A 16,018-nucleotide genomic window follows, 5' to 3' on the forward strand; every position below is an offset into this window, starting at 1 on the left:
TCTCGGAGTCAGCAAGGTTTTAGCCTCTTACACCTTCAGTCTCCTAATCTTAGGGGCGTTTTCTAGCCGCTCCTGAATTAACTTTTGTTCTGTGTACACAACACAAAGCAAACAACCTCACAGCCGAGTCCGGCGCGCTCTTCTCCCCGCGGCAGGCAGGACCGCTCCAGCGCGCGGCACCGCTGTTGGCTGAGTGTATGAACCCACAGCACAAAGTAAAGAAGCCTGCGAAATACGTCGCGCCCAGAGTTCCTGGGCCGGGCCACGGGGAACTGGTTTCCATTGCACTGCAGCTCCGGAGGCGGCGATGGTAACGGGCTTCGCTCAGCGGGAGTGAACCCCGAGGGCATCTCCACGCAGCGCGCGGGGCTGCGGCCGCCCCGCCGCGTCCGAAGGGCTCCGCCGTTCGCTGGCTTTCGTTTTGGGGGATTTCGGCTATGCTGGAGCATTTCCCTGGAACGTATCGTGGTTACGAGAGGCCTTCGTAAGAGCAACCTCTCCCGCGGGACAACAGCAGCTCGGCACTTGGGCTACAGACTTCCGTGCAGCGCGCCCCGGGCACGCGCATCGAGCGTGCAAGGGGAGAGGCGCCTCCGCGAGCCTCACCGACCGGCACGGCCGCTGCTCCGCCTTTCCGAATTTACCTCCTGCTTCTTCCTCACCCTTGTAACGCGGCCCTCCGACCCCACCGGCACGCGGGTCCGAAAATCACGGAGCCCCCGGGCGCTCCCAAAGGGGCCCGCGAAGAGCCGCCAGCGCGGCACGGAGAGCCGAACGCCTCCGCCGGGCTCGGCGCCCGCCCCTGCCCCTGTCCCGGGATTAATTAATTAATTAGCTGGTGCAAGCCGGGGCGGCTCCGCACAGAGCATCCCGTCCCGTCCCATCCCGTCCGCTCTCGGGGAGCCGCTTCGGCCGCAGAGCCGGCCCGAGACGAGCAGCGCCGCGGAGCTTCCCTGCTTCCCAAAGAGGATAATCACGCTCCCGTTAGACGGGTATCATGCCGTTTAATTAGTAAATGATTAATCTGTTAATGATTTCCCTGGCACGAGAAGCACTACTGCACAGCTTCTTTTCACGACCGTGTAAATCGGAAGCATACGGGAGGTGCAGCTGCACCTTTGCCGGGCCCTGCTGCGTTCCCCCCCCTTCTCGGCTGCTCTGCCCCAGTCTACTCACTCGCTGGAGGAAGCGGCCGAGGTGCAGCTCTGCAAGCACCCAAGCACTGATGAACACAAGGTTTCTGTGATGCCAGGTCACATCTCTGAAGCTAGAAGCAAGGAATCAAGCATCAGCTCCCCTGGGCCCCCCCGTTGCACCTTACGCGCACGGCCACCTGCAGAAGCTGCGGTTGCACTGCAAACTCTCACATAAGATGTGTCATTCTGCTGTGCAAACACTCACATATCCCAAATTCTGTTTTAGTCACAGTTTCAGCAAATAAGATTATCACTGAAGAGAGAAAGAACCAGAAATGAATTGCAGCCTTGCTTAAAAAAAGAAGAGACCCATTTAAGCCAATTTCTCCAATCAAGAAGAAAGACTGTTTGAAAAACAGACAAAAACAAGCCTAGTTTCTTCACAAAATAGAAAATCTGAATGTCATCAGAGTGACTTTTTCCATAAAGAGGGGTCGAGCAGGATCATTTGCTAAGGCAGGGGCCACTTCCACGGCGGTGCAGCTGGAGAGCTGCTCCGCACCGGCGGTCCGCACCTCCGCGGCACGCTCCGGCTTCCCACCTCCTTCTGCATCCCAAGGGGCCGGTTTGCCACAGAGACAGATGAAAAGCTCTGGAAAGGTTTCCCCTTTCCTGACCCTACTCTAAAGCTTCCCTGACCGAGGTGAATCTGTCCCCAGGCTCTGGAGCATCCCAGGCGTCCAGCAGCTCTGCGGCAGCGGCGTTACAGCTCACACCGGTCCTCTGCTGTGGGTCCTGACACTTGAACTCTTCCGAGCAGATCACTTGCCTTCCCTTACCGCCATCCTTTCCTTCATCGCAGTGGTTTTTCTTAACCTAGCCTTCTGGCAGGCCTTTTCCCCAGCTCCAAGGAGCCCCCACAGCAGCCCTGCTCTGCAAAGCCACCCTGGCCGATGCTGCCCCTTTTGTAGCAGATCTGGCTTTCCACCCGCACACGATCCTCCTCCCACGCGCTCGTTTAGGGCTCCTGGCCTTAAAGGGCTCCAGTTTTGGAGCAGGGCTCTGGGCTTAAAAGGGGGGTAATATGCCCAAGGGTAGGTAACTCCAAAGAAATCAGCATTGTGCACAAGAAAAAAATCTGCTGCAAGCATGAGCAGACCTGGACCCCTTGGATCTTGAGGGGCTTTATATTCCATAGGAAAGCTTAACACACACGTCCACAGAGCACTGCCTGTTGGGTGCAAACTCATCTATTCGGCTCCTTGCAAATGGGTGAGATTGGCCTGAAAATAACGAGGTTTGAAAAGAGAATAAAAAAACATTTTGGGTAACTTTCATGTGCTCCTTGGCTTTGGAGTGGTTTGCAGCCTGGCTCTGGGGACCACTTCAATCCCATTTTCAAGTTCTTCTCTGTACCCTGGAGGGCCAGACATTTACTCTAAGAAATCGAATCACATCTGAGATTGCCAGAAACCCCCGCAAAATACTGATGGCTTTCAAACTAAAAAAACAAAAAAAACCCCTTCACTCCAAATGGAAGCCCAGTCCAGCCTCGCAATAAAAATCGCAAGCTGCCAGCGCAGCCCTCCTGGTGAGGCATCCTTGCTGATTAGTGGCGCTGCCTCATTAGCATGCAAGCTGTAATCTCATTTGCTCCAGCATTGCTTTGATGTTAATTCCAGCGTTTTGGTGCAGTGTGGTACTGCACTTGGTGCGTTTCCAGGCTTGCACCCCCCCCCCTTCTGCAGCCTGCTCCTTTCCTGCCCCCCGAGCGCGGGGGCGGCCGCCTCGCCCCCGGCACGCGCCGCTCCGCTCGCCCCGCCGCGCCGCGGACCTCCTGCTCCCCGCGTGGCTGTTCCAGCAGTCCCTCCATGCCTTTTTTTTTTTTTTTTTCCCCAAACTATGTGCAGCTCCTTCCCCAGCCCGGTGACTCCTCGGTATGCAGGACGGTCACCAGGACTGTCTAGTTTGGGGCCGTGGGAGTGAAATCCCGGCGTGCCGCGCGCGCGGATGCCGCACGCGGGCGCCACGCTGAAATGCCGCTGCAGCGCGGGCGTCGCGCGGTGCCAAAGCAAGAGCTGCTTGCAGCAGCAGCCTGCACGCACAGCCCCTGCGGTCAGGGCAGAGGGGGGGCTCGGGGTGCAGCTCCCCGCACCCAGCTGCTGCACCGGGGGCAGCTCCTCCCGGGCCGGGGCTCACGAGCGAGCACGACGCAGCCTGGGCGCCGGCGGGGCCGTCGTAGCCCCTCGCTCTTCCCGCACCAGCCTCCGACGGATCCCGGCCCGGCGGCGGCTCCCGGGAGGGCTGGACCCGGCGGGGCCGCGCTCCGCGGCCCGTGCGCCGTCCTCGGCAGCGCCTCGACCCGCCGCGGGCATCCTGATGGGAACACCGAGACCCCCCTTCGGGCGGCCCCAGGCTCGAGCACAGCGACCTGCACAGGAAACCAGGTGCTGCAGAAGACCAAGAAAATTCCACTTATTCTAAAGAGAAAATAAACGAAACGGGGCTTCCCATGACGTAGCAGGGTGCCGTGGGTCTGGCCACGGCCAGGTCCCGGCGTCTGGCCACGCGCCCCCATCCCCGAGCTTCGCGGCGCCCTTCGGCGGGCAGCGCCGACGTCCGCGGCGATTCGGGCACCGCGAGCGCGGCTCGAACCGCTCGGGCAGCCCCCTCCTCGCCCCGCGGCGCCCGCCGCGAAGGCGGCAGCGCCGGGGGGCCGCCGGTTTAATTCAGCCGGTTCCGCGCGGGCGCTCGCGAGGGGCGCGGGGCTGCCCGTGCGCCGAGCCGCGCCGGCGCTCCCCTGCCGCTGCCGGCCCGCTTCTGCTCTCTGTTTGTACAATAACCTATTGAACTTTTCCCGACTGTAATTCAATACAGAATAGATCCTTGCAGGAGGCTTTTTTGGCAGGGAGCACCGAAGGCCTTGAATCAATTTTGCTTTTCCAGCGTGGTTGTTTAATGTATTGATACCGGCTGTAAAAAAAAAAAATAAAAAGGAATCAATGTTACTTTTATTTGTCCTGAGCTGAAGCCTTTTGGGGCTGTTCTTTGTGACACTGATACCATGCAGCGTGTGGCTTTTGTCCCACCTTGGTGAGGAAAAGCAAAGACTGCTAATGTGAAACAAGCCCCTATTTTTTTTTTTTTTTTGTCAGCAATGCTTCCCGTTTTTGCAAAGCTTTCAGCGCTTTTATAGGAAAAGTCCCGCAGTCGTGCAATGCAGATGGCTTAGCTGGTCGTTGCAACGACGCCGAGAAAATCCCCCCGGCGCGCGCGCGACCGCCTCGGCGCAGCCGCGATGCCGCGCGGGGCCGAGCAGCCGCGCCGGTGGGAAGCGTCTCCCGGCCGGCGCGAGAAGCGTTTCTCCGCCCCGGCTCCGATCCGCTCGCGGGTCCGGCCTGTACGGTGTATCTGCGTCCCCGCGCAAACCTCGCAGGGGGCCTGCGAGCACGCACACCCGCGCGCGGCGCACGCGCTCGCTCTGCCCCAGGTGGAGAGGCGAATCATGCTGCAGCGATTAATCACAGCAAGGAGGACGGCTGCTCTGAGCGCGGTTTCGCTTGCCGGCGGCCTGTCCCGAAGGTCCGGTCCTCGGTGCACAGGGCAGCTCGCGGGGGCCCGAGGCAGCTCTCCGCGCTGCCCCTGCCCCGGCGCAGAGGGGCTGACGCCAGCGCCACGCGCATTCACATGTGTTTGCACATGTTTGCATGTGATTGCACGTTTGCACGCGATTGCACACGTTTGCACGTGATTGCACATGTTTGCACATGTTTGCACGCGCAGCCCGGCACGGACGCGGCTCCCCGCCTCATTAGGAGTCCGGACCGCCGGTGCTCGGGTGTTACTGTAGCGAGTCCTGCTAAAGGGAACTCCGTGACAAAGTCGAGTTATAATTTCTTATAATTAGCTGCCGCAGTGTAAATCTCCCCTTCGTTTAGAGCAATTTCTGGAAGACAAAGAAAAATCCACCTGACAAGGTGCTTGCAAACTGCACCGCGTGCCCGCGGTCGGGGAAGGGGAGGAAAAGCCCCGGATCGCGAAGCTTGGCTGCACGGCGCGGGGCCCGGCGGCAGAGGCGGCGGCGCGGAGCACGTCCCCCGCCAGCACCCCGCGCGCACGCCTGACCCTCCGCTCCCCCCCCGCCCCTTTACCCCCCACCCCTGCTTATAAATCAGAGCAGAATTAATTCAGGTGCCGCATTTTATTTGATAAACGTCAAAATATGTAAATACCGGGCTCTCTTCCTCCAGTCGCTAAAACAAATGGAAAACACATTTATTAGCATAGAGATGAGTTTAATCAAATCAGCGGCGAGTACAAATTAGCCACAGGAAACGTAATGAGCTGGGAATTAATTAGCAGCATAATTGTAATAACTTTGCCTGCTGATTACCTTGCGGCCACGGCTCTCCCCCAGGGCTTCGCGCGGGCTCTCCAACAGCTGATCTTCCCCGCTGCAGGAGCCCCCGGACCGGAACCGCGCGGCCGCGGCTCCCGCGCAGCAGACCGCGGCGGGGAGGCAGCGAGGGAGGAGGAGGAGGAGGGAGGAGAAGCCGCGGGAGGCGCGCAGCTCGGGCTCGCGGGCGGGACGTCCCGCCGGCGGGTCCCCTTGGCGGCCGGGCCCTGGCTGCGGTGGCCGATTATCGTCTCGGTGCCGTTCCCGCAGCGATGCCTTGGCCGCTCTGAAAATAAATATACGGGCCGGTGCGGGTAGGGGCTGAGGTGGCCCTGAGAAGGGCAGGAGCCGGGTGACCCCCGGGACTCAGCTGGCTGCTCTGAGGAGCTGATGTTGCACGAGAAAGGGACGATCGGTGCTCCAGGGGCTTCACAAGGTGCTGGGCTTGTAAATTAACTGTTTGACACCAGCAGTGATGGAGAGCGGGGAGGGGGGCAGGGGCTGGGTGGAGGAAAGGGGCAGTTTCTCTTCTTGATTTATTTGTATTCCTTCTGCAACGCTTCCCCTCCTAACACCTGAGCAGTCCAAAATAGCTCGCACCGAGCCTCCCAGCGCAGGAGCTAAAAGCACTTCACAAGCCTTAATGAATCAAGCTGTGCAACAACCCTGGGAGGAATTATTATTCCCAGCGGAGCAGGCAGGTTAAGGGAAAAACGCTCGCTTTTGGGGGCCTGCATTTAGATGCTTCAGTCCATCTTTGCACACCTTCACACACAGCAGCTCGATTTTCAAGCAACTGAGTAGAAACCTGAGCAGTTAAAAAACCAAACTTAAGTTAAAAAATAAATCAGGGCACGCACAAAGATGCTTTGACAGGGATTTCTGGGGGAATTAACTCGGAGCATCTAAGTTTGAAAATGTAGTTCAAAGTGATTTCTCCAAATCTCAGGGATGCTGAAATGAGAGCGCTCTGCTGCCAGGTCCCCGGGACCTGCAAACCCTTCTTTCCCCTCTGCTTTGGATATTTGGCTCCAGCCTGTTTAAATGCTCCATGAAATGCAGACGTCTCATTGGAAAGAGGACAGTAAGGTGAAGGCCCAAGGCTGACACGGACACGGTGATTTTATTTTTTTCCTGGGGAGTCAGTTTGGACTTTTGCCTCCCCCAGTCACCCGGGCTGTCAGGGGGACCTCACAAATCCGGCCGGCGAATCCAAGATGTGATGCTAACCGTATCGCTCCGATACCAGTTTATCGGGCCATCTAGGTTTGGGCAGACATTTGATTCGAGCTGTCAAGAGCTGGTGGGCTGAAACGGATGCAAACAAGGAAGAAGTCAGCACTTTGAAAAATCTCTCGGTTTCGGATGGGAAGGGGCAGATGGTCTTTCATTTACTGGAGACAAAAGAAAGACAGAAGGATTTTCACAATTTACAGAGCATGGCTGCGCTAATGGGAAGGTGTCTGCGCTTTTGGGTTTAACTCCAGGAGGGTTCAGAGAAACACGGGGTTGTCTCTCGCTCTCAGCACTGCGATGAACTTGCACCAAAATGAAGGCTGCATCCTTTCCTCGCACATATGGAAACTTCACATTCAGATCTGGTCTTTGAAGCTGAGACTCTGTTCTTCTGCTTAGAGATCTTAGCGAAACCCATGCCTCACTTTCAGATGTTAAAATAAGCAGTGTGTAAATTCCTGTTTAGGCACCCAAGATTTCAAAAGCACTGGGTACTGCCATCAGCTTGCTTTTCCAGGCATTTCTGGGGTATTCACCACTGCCTTTAATTCAAGAAGTGTCGGGTCAACGATTCTGCCAACATTTTCCTACCCAATTTGAACAAACCTGCCAGTGTCAGCAGCACTGACGGCAGCGCGGTGCCTCGCCAGGTGGGTTGGTGGAAGCATTTGACATCTTGACAGTTGTCCCTGAAAATTTTAGCGAGTCTCTCCAAAACCTGGAGAGAAAATGAACCCAGCTGCACTCCAGACCGGACCTGTTCTGATAGAGGGACTGAAACGCCTGTTTAAAAGTACCAGAACATCACATTAAGCAGCAACCTCCTCCCCATGGGAGGTTTCAATGAGTTTTATGGGAGCGTTCGCTATTGCTGGAGAGGCAGAGGACGAACTGCTAAGACGGGAACTATTCAGACCCTAGCTGCAGAGAGAGGTGGGAAGGGGATGTTTGCATGTGGTTTTCAGCTTTTTTTGCCAGAATGGTCACCTTGGGTGTCACTGGCCTCTTAGAGGACAGTGCTGGCCGCCCTGTACACCCACGCCGGTCTGGTGGTGGCTTGGCTGGGGATAAGCCCTCCCGCTGCTTATCCAGTTTCTACCTCTAATGTTGAAGGGTATCCAAAACTGACCTGCACTACGGTCTGCACAGCAGCCACCTATCTACTATCAATGGCCATCACCGGGATGCTCCTCCAGGAACATATCACCCTGCAAAGTCCGGCCAACGAGGGCCTGACCGCTGATGAGAGTTGCCTTGCTCTAGTTAAAGATCGCTCCTTCGAATCGCTGCGATTTTGCTTGTGCAAGTCAATATACGGGATTTAACCATGGCTTGTAGTTAAAGAATCATGGGTTTTATTATCATGGATAAATAACATCTCACCTAGAGGGAAAAGGGAAAACACAAGGTCACCCAGCACGCCAGCGGCGGAGCCTGGATAGGAGGTCTCCTCAGTTCCCATCGCCTGTGCCAGCCTCCCCGCCAGCCCGTGCTTTGTTCTCAAGGCAAAGGACTTTTATCCTTCAAAGTGCCACTTCCCTTTGCTGTGTGCAGATAAATACGTACCCTTGCTCTGAGATACATGCTACCAATTGATTTTTGATCCATGAAAACCTGAACCAACACTGATCGTAAAAGAATCAACAGCAATCCTCAAATACGAAACGTTTTTGAGCAGGGGTCTACATCATACCGAGGTTTGCTTTCTGCTTCAGAGCCAGACGGCCAAATCCGGCTCTCGTTTATTAATGGAAGTGCGGAAGGGAAGTCAGGGAGAGCAGAATGTGACCCAGTATATTCAAGGCTACCTCGTCCCACAGTAGCCTTTAGGAAATCTACCACTTCGAGCATAAACACAAGACAATTTTGTTTTCATGCCATTTTCTTGCCAATGCTTTTTCTTAAAAATCTGTACGGCTGTCATATAAAATATGCCTTGGTTTGTTCTAATTTAGATTACACATATTTGTCCTCATTGAATGATTGATTAAGTGCTCTGATCTTGACTGCTATGTTAGCAGCAGGGTATCTGTGCAAGAAGATTGGAAATCTCATTGGATAAAGTGTGGAGATGAAATCCTAGCTGTTACAGATCTGGTTTTCTTTTTCACAGCCAAGGCAAATACTGTCTCCTCTGCGATAACAAACATGCTTTCTAATGTATTCCAGGACAGCGCTGATCTTGACTTTGTTTCCTCATGGAGGGGCTTTAAGTTGTCATAATACCACGGCACCAAACTCTTAGTGTCAAGGATATCACTGCAAGGAGGGTACATCAGAGTCCACCGGATCACTTCTGATTTACACTGATGTAACTGAAAACAAAATGTGTCTCGCTGACATCTGCGGAGTTACGCTGATAAAACCAGCATATAAGCAAAACCAGGGAAAAAGATATCTCTGTGCAGCTCAGCTCCTTCAAAGCATCAGGCACGGCTTAGGAGGGCTGACCGACGTGGAAGGGCTCCTTCAGGGCCAGCTACCCCGACGATTCCCTCAGACATCGCTGGACCCGAGCAGCGTGCAAATACCTTGTTACCTCCAGGAGCTGGGAGAGCTTTTCTTGCTTGTTTATATAACCTCATAGAAGATGTTAAAAAATAAGTCAGCCTGCTTTTTGTCATCGTTTCATTCATATTTGTGATCTAGAAGTGACATAGCTAAAGGTATTTGGAACATTAAATTAAAAAGAGTATGTTCTGGTTTTCTTTAATATGACCTAATTTCTGAAGTTGGTCTATTAACAGAGTTGTCTTTAGAATACTGCATTGCTAAGAAAGAGCAGTAACAAGCCAGACCATTTTCTAAAAAAACGCTAGAAGCTTGGGTTCTTTTTTTTTTTTTTTTTTCATTTTCTCTTTCTGAAGCTTTTCTCTGACCTTCTTGGAAGTGTAAAGAAAGCTTTCAAGACCATCAGAATAAATGGGTTGCTCACTGTGATGTTTGCAGCCTCGGAAAAAAGAAAAGAGGGATGAAATAGAAGAAAAGCCCTGTACCCACTGGCTTCCGAACGGGAACAGATGAGGTGTGAGCTCAAGAGAAAATACGCCCAAATTTTAGCATGATGCCATCACAGCAGCAACTGCAGAAGCAGAGACTTTGCAACAGAGCCCGCAAAGCTAAGCAAAACCGCAGTGATTCCTGGGGTATAGTGGGATGCAACACCGTATTTCTTTGCACGGCGTTCAGTACTTTGGAAAGGAAAGAGTAAGGGCAGATTGTCAAAATAGCACAACAAGGAAATTTATATTGAGAAAAAAAAAAGTCGGCCCCTGCTTAGATTTACAGGACGAGGGCTTCCTGCGTGCCATGGTTATAACGTGCGGTGATTTGTGCCCACAGACCGAAGGCAGCGTCTCAGGCGCCTTCCGACGAGACCTGCCCGCCGGGGCCACCCGCCCGCGAGCTGCTTCCCGAGGAGAACCGGGGCCGCGGCCGCGGGGGGAAGCGCTAAGCTGTCTTGACGACGCCGTGTTATTATCAGGCTCTAACGCTGCCTGGAACGGATGTCACCACCGTGTACGTTGCTGCAGATCAGTTGGTAATTACACTTGGATTCAGAGTAATTACCTTGAGACTTGTGCTCGGGTTTCGGTGATGGAAATAACCATGCGCTCGCCCAGCCCCACACGTAGGGCTCGTGATGTAACTCAATAGCCAGCTCCTAACACGAGTGCAGAGAGGCATTTGTCTCGTATTTATGCTGTTTTAAATTAAACATGGGCGTTTTATTCATCTGAAAGAAGCAGAGTCTGCCCGCCTACCTCCCCCCACTCAAGCGCCTTCCCCTTTACTTTGCAAAACGAAATACACGGGAGCAAAATAAATATTTATAAGCTTCTCCTGGTGTGTGATTGTTTCGACAAAATGGCTTGAGCCGGCCTTGCTTGCGCTTTGCTCTGTTCCCTATTTAAATTTCAGAGAGGGGGAAACCAGCGCTGTGACCGCTGCAGGGGGATGAGGCATCTGGCTGGATTCGGGGCTCCCTCTTGGCCGGGAGGCGAGGGATGCGCAGGCTCGCGACCACGCGTCCTTGGAGTTTTCCCAGGTCACGTCTGCCAGTGCGCTTCCTCCTCTAGCGCCGACCATTGAACACCTGCACAGCCGCACCAGCGCATTAAGCACGGCTTTCGACGCCGCACTCGCAGGCGAGGCGGGCTGGCGCCCAGCGCTCCGGAGCTGGCTTTCCCCACGGTAGCAGAGCACGCTGCTTTTCTCTTCGTAGGGTGTCTCCATGTACAAGAATTTACTTCTTGTTGTGTATCTCTGAGTAAGTCGGTGCTTTTGCAAACAGTCTTCCTCCTTCAGGGTGAGTGGCTTATTTTGGTTAGGAAAAGAAAGAGCCTCCTGTGCTCTCTCTTTCTTTTGGCAATATCTGGATAATCATTGCTCATAATAATGCCATCCCAGATGTTGAAACATCTCCTGTATTAATTTTACCCAGAAGATAATTTCCCTTAGAAATCATGTGCAAATCCCCTGTTCTAATTTAAGAATTAATTCAGTGCACTAAATCTTAGCACTTCAGCCTAGAAATATTTGTCAGTGTCTGTTAACCCTTTACAACAACAACAGAAACCCCAAATGGGAGATTTACAGATTTACCTAAGCCTGTCTTTCATACCAGCTCTGTTTGAGTCTAATTTACAATATTTGGAAATGAAGGTCCCCTTTGACACCTGGAGCCTACTTGCTTGAATCATTTCCTTCTCTTTAATTAATCACAAATATAAATTGATTACTTCTTACAAAATCTCTATGGAAATACAGAGGACTGATGCCCCAGTGGTGTACAAATGCTCCCAGGGACCAGAGACCCATGGTCCAGTGTTGCCTGGGGTAGTTGCACCATCCTCTATCAAGGCTTTGCCAGATGCCACGAATGAAAATACGATCTAACATTTTACCAAGCAAGATTTGAAGAAGGAAGGGGAGCTGAATGCCTTGTCTGAACCTGTGTAAGAAATCTGTGAAATCTGCCTACAAATCCATCTACTACAAGTGTCATGTGCATTTGATGGGGCTTCTTCATTTGGTTTATATGGGAACTACATCAAAATCCAGACTCGGCACCCTCCTGCCCTTGCAAGTCGTGACATTCGCAGTGTACCCTGCCTTTACACCAAACACTTTGCCCATGAGGGAGAATATTCAGGAAAATAAAGAGGCCACTGCTACTCCAAATTTCATCCCCTCTATGTAAGATCAGAGTGAAATCCAGCACACCTTTGGAGAAGCGGCATCATTCAAAAGGCAGGAATGCCCCTGTTTGTACGAAGGCACCTTTGCTTTGCCTTTCTTGTGTTATTTCTAGTGGTATTTGGATCACAAAAGAATTTCAGATATCAGTACATTTAAGTATATTTTTAAAAATCATGCAAGAAATCGGTCTGTACGTTCTTATAGTCACATAGCAGGCAAATGCTCAGAAACCATTTCAGCAAGATTACGCAGCAAACTATAAAGTGTACATGCAAAACATCAGAGGATCACAGAATTCACTCAGGGTGATTTTTACATGTATCTACAAATGTTTCTTGATTCATACCATAAAAGCCTGAATTTCTTATGTTCAGTGATAATATCTAGTTAAGCTGCTTCATGCAACACGTTGTCACAGTTTGGATTTCACTGATTGCAATCCTGGCAATTCTTGTGCTTGCTCCCCTTTTGGCTGAGCAGTACCTCGTGCACAGGAGTGGAGCAAGGACCTTCTCCTATGCAGATTCTGAGTCGTCTCTGTTAAACACCTTTAGGTGATCATATGTGATCAGCGCTGGGACATGCCACCATATGCACCATTCCTTGTAAACCCTGAGATGTTACAGACAGACTGAGCGGTAAAGAATAACACAATCTAAAAAGGAAAGCAAAGGAGAAAGGACCATGTTGATAACAGTGTGGCCAAGTCCATTTTCCTTTCTCAGTGTGATCCGCTCTTAATAGTGAAGAGTGGCAGTGAGCCTGGCTCTAAAAGGATCTTGAGGTACAAAATCTGGCTTCTGGTTTAAAAATGTGTGGAATCCACCTCTACGGAAATGTGCTTGGAGAGATAATGTAGTTAAGTCACTATACAAATTGGACAGATTTCTTTCAAGTTGGTCCTCAGACTGAATGCCACCCTGGCATAAAATGGTACAAATTCAAGGAAACTTTTCTGCCTTATACCAGCCAAGACTGCACACAGCTCCCAAAGACAGGAAAAAAGAAAGAACTTGATGGTCACCTGTCATATCCCATCTGACTGTGTTCTGGATTGCTTTCCAGGCCCTCCTTCGCAGTATCTCAGTATCACACTGGCCTTCTGGCTATCTGCCCTTCCACATCCATTATGTAGATCAAGTCTGCTATCTCGTCCAACGATGAGAGGATCTGCTGGAAGGAGAGAACACATTTAAAGCTCTTGGCTTTATTCGTGAAAGAAATTCTGTTTCATGCCACCCTACCCCCATTGCTACTTAGTCTTGTTTGAAAAGTGCTGCTTAGATTTCACATTTATTCTTTCTCTTTCATTTCAACAAAGCAGGCTAGAAATATTATTGCTGTTTCCTTCTGATCCTCAAGTAAGGCAGGCTACATTTATGTTGCCTTGAAATTTAGCACACTGACAACTCCAGGATGGATCTGCTGGCCCAGCAACTCACAGTTTGTGTTTCAGTTATTATTTCTCCTGATGAATTCACTGGGGGATCCGTTCCTTGAATGCAAAGCTCTAGGGTCAGGAGAAATGGAAAATGCATTACATGGAGCGTGACATAGTAAGAGTCCCAGAAATGAGTGCACATTGAGATATGTCCATAGGCAGTGGAATAAACTTGTTCCTTTATCTCCACACTGCTGCTGGAATTTCCTTGTAAAAATTTGGGTTTGAGCTATAGTTGTAGTAATGGCTGTGTAGAGTGAAACATTGCTTCTATTTATTACATTTTGAGATTAAACAAGATAAAACTATAGCTCTTTTCTTCTGATTTTGATTAGTGGGGATTTTCAGCTCCCTGTCCATCATGTTCCTGAACTCCACATCTCTGAGCATCCCCCTCGATCAGAGATCGGTCTCTGCAAGGCAACCAGTTTCCCTCGGGGAGCTCTTTAATTCCCTTCTCTTCCTTCAGCTCCCCCTTGGTAGGTTCCCCTTCGCAGGAGTTCATGACTGAAGCAGAGCCTTTCCTCCTTTTGTTATCTCTAGGTAGTTCTCCTTAGCCTTGACATTAATGCACCCATTCCATGTCCGCATCACTGGACGTTTGATATTCATCTACCAAACCTTTGCCTCTCAGCCCATGTTCCTGTTTTGAGATGCAGGCTGTTCTCACTTAGGTTTTGTCAAGGAAATGACAAAAAGACCCGATATCACATCTGAAATGTTTAGAAAGCCTTCCTTCAGAAGACCAGAACTGAAAATATTATCCTGATAGGAAAGGCAGTTGTAGTTTTCCAGCGAAATCTCAAATTTTCTGCAGCTTCTCAGGATCTCAATCCCGAAAAGGAATAGTTTATGACGTCTAAGTCTGATTCTGCCAGCAAACATGTGCAGGCTGGCTCTGCAGGCATTTTCTCCTGTTTTCAGAGAAAGTGAGGTAGTATCATGCTATCGAGTGAATTGTCATAAGACAGGCAAAGATACAGCAATTCTCGCCCAACCCACTGGTTTTGTAGAAGACTCTACTTACTGCTTGTGTTCTGCTGTTCTCCTGATCTCATTCAGGTTGTTCGTAGGAGCACAGTCAGCTTGGTGCGCTGGGAGAGGTACTGCCCTGCAGTGGCTGCTGGGGACAAGCCAGAGTACAGGGTTAATAAGTGTGCATCTGGCTTTGCTCAGACTTTAATGCACATTAGAAAGTCATCTGGTAGGAAAAGGGAGGAAGGAAAGTGAAGGTGAGAGGAAGGTGCAGTTCTGGCTTCTGAGACTCTGGGATTGTGCATTGCGGGTGCGACCAAGAGTTGGTGGGAGTCTCTCTAACTGCCTCACTGCAGCTGCGCGTGCGAATACAACCGACAAGCACTCGCTGTGAACACGCAGTCCTCGAAACTCTGCACATTATTCCCAGGAAATGTCTCCTAACTCCGGGTTTTAAATGAGAACAGTGATCGTTTGCAAAACAGAGCATTTTCTCTGATCTTCCTTCATTTTCCATCCTCTCCCCAAGCAAAAAAGTTGGGCTTAAAGTCTGCTGTTGTTGGAGAACTTCCCTTAACTATCAGCTAAATAATACATGAACACTGATCCACCATGCTGACTGATGACTCTCTCTGCTGACCCCGTTTTATTTTTATTGCTTGGCTCGGACCAGTTCCTTCAAGTCCTGAATCATCAGAACAGAGACCTTGAGGTATTCCAGCCAAATCAATCCCGGGCCATTGACATATTGCTTTACCTAACCAACCATGCAACTTCGCTTTTCCCTGATAATTTCTCAATTAATTGCTTTTCAGCTCTCATTCGTTACAAGGTCAGACTGTGTCTGGGCTTGTACATTCCCATCTCTGATAAACTCTCCTGGTCCCCTAATCAGCCACGACTGGGATTTTAGTTCCATTAACTTATTCATCATCTAGACATTTTCATCTTGAGGAGCTTGACTTTTGATTGTATCAGTAGTATCTTCAATTATTTAAGAAGACTTGAAAATTCCCTCCTTACTTTAAAAAGAAAGTGCATTTTGAGCACTGAGAATTGATCGCGTTGGACTACTGCGTTTTGGATGTCTGCATGCGCAAGCCCATGTTAAACAGATCGTGCCGGGCGAGAGCGTAAGAATGCGCTGCTGCTGCACATGTGTGCATGGGGCTGACTATATTAAGATGTCAGCTATAGGGGAATGACAGTATGCTGATGACTCGTGGCTTACTAATGCTAAATCACGCCTGAGATTCTGTTCCATGATGTCAAACATTGATTCAGTTTCCGTGGGAAGTTATGCAAATGCCAGAGCCCCTCAATGAGATCTGAAACTAAAATTGCTAGCAAAAAACGGCTTGTCCTCTCCAGGCAAAACATCTTTTTAGAAAATCTTGAAGCTAGCTGCTCCCTGAAGGGGGGTGTTTTCTGAACATGATCCCAGACAGAAGGACTCGCAGGACCCTTCTTCTGCTTCGGTGCTAGCTGCGAGCCAATTCCCTCTTTCTGCTGAAGCCTTCTGTCTGAGTCTGTGCTTCATCCTTGCAGCAGCTGGTCCAGTACAAAGCAACAGCCCACTAGTGCTACTAACCAAAAATTAATTTTTCAACAGAAGCAACAGCTCTATATTGC

Source organism: Rhea americana, unplaced genomic scaffold (assembly GCF_003343005.1).
Source record: "Rhea americana isolate MKP2758 unplaced genomic scaffold, rheAme1 scaffold_4, whole genome shotgun sequence".
Lineage (NCBI taxonomy): Eukaryota > Metazoa > Chordata > Aves > Rheiformes > Rheidae > Rhea > Rhea americana.